Source organism: Ochotona princeps, chromosome 14 (genome assembly GCF_030435755.1).
Source record: "Ochotona princeps isolate mOchPri1 chromosome 14, mOchPri1.hap1, whole genome shotgun sequence".
Taxonomy (NCBI): Eukaryota; Metazoa; Chordata; class Mammalia; order Lagomorpha; family Ochotonidae; genus Ochotona; species Ochotona princeps.
In genome coordinates, this window is record NC_080845.1 from 1699295 (window position 1) to 1699611 (window position 317).

The window sequence follows — 317 nt, forward strand, 5'->3', positions numbered from 1 at the left end:
TCTCTCCTCTCTCCTCCTCTCTCCTCCTCTCCTCTGTCCTCCCCTCTCCTCCTCTCCTCTGTCCTCCCCTCTCCTCCTCTCCTCTGTCCTCCCCTCTCCTCCTCTCCTCTCTCCTCCTCTCTCTCCTCTCCTCTGTCCTCCTCTCTCCTCTCTCCTCTGTCCTCCCCTCTCCTCCTCTCCTCTGTCCTCCCCTCTCCTCTCCTCTGTCCTCCTCTCTTCTCCTCTCCTCTGTCCTCCTCTCTCCTCCTCTCCTCTGTCCTCCCCTCTCCTCCTCTCCTCTGTCCTCCCCTCTCTCCTCTCCTCTGTCCTCCCCTCTC